At 39.8% G+C, this 694-nt stretch overlaps 1 protein-coding gene across 1 annotated transcript in view; it reads right to left on the bottom strand.

The window, feature by feature from the left end:
• The window catches only part of Ckap5 (cytoskeleton associated protein 5), a 124,737-nt gene that overhangs the window by 74,039 nt on the left and 50,004 nt on the right, over window positions 1-694 (bottom strand). The gene's annotated exons all lie outside the window — the stretch shown is intronic.

The following is a 694-nucleotide window of genomic DNA, read 5'->3' as shown; positions in this document are numbered from 1 at the left end:
TTTGTGTGTGTGTGTGTGTGTGTGTGTGTGTGGCCAGCTCAGCCCACCAGGGTGCAGGGCTGGCTGGCATGTGGTGCTGGGGTATTGAACCGTGGTCCCTGTGCTTTGCTAAGCCTGTTCCAAGTAGGTGCTTTAGACCACTGAGCCATCTCACCAGCCCCAGATATATTTTTATCATCCCTCAAACTCATTTTAAGAAAATAACAGAATAATAGCCCAACAGAATGAGTTTCTTTAAAATAGTTAAGTCGGGGGTTGGGGAGATAGTTCCACAGAATAAGCATTTGCTTGGCAATTTCAAAGGCCTGAATTCAATCCCCAGTTCCACCAATAAAAATAAAAAAATAAATAAAATAGTTAAGTCAGGCCAGGGAGATAGCTCAGTGGAATAAGTGCTTGCCTGGAAAACACAAGGTCCTCACTTTGATCCCTGGTACCATCAAAATAAAATAAAATAGTTAAGTCCTGCTACCCAATAAGATTAAGAGATCTTTCTAACTGCTATAGATTTAACACTAGCAAACTAGAATACTTTAATCCATAGTATTTAATTTGAGAAGACAAAATAATAGTAAAGTTAGTGATGCTTAGAAAAATAAACTCAAGGGCCAGGGAGATAGCTCAGAGGCATAAGTGCTGGCCTAGCAAGTACAAGGTCATGAATTCAATCCCCAGTACCAAAAAAAAAAAAAAA

Source organism: Octodon degus, unplaced genomic scaffold (genome assembly GCF_000260255.1).
Source record: "Octodon degus isolate 3935 unplaced genomic scaffold, OctDeg1.0 scaffold00018, whole genome shotgun sequence".
Lineage (NCBI taxonomy): Eukaryota > Metazoa > Chordata > Mammalia > Rodentia > Octodontidae > Octodon > Octodon degus.
This window is presented reverse-complemented; position numbering and strand designations above follow the sequence as displayed.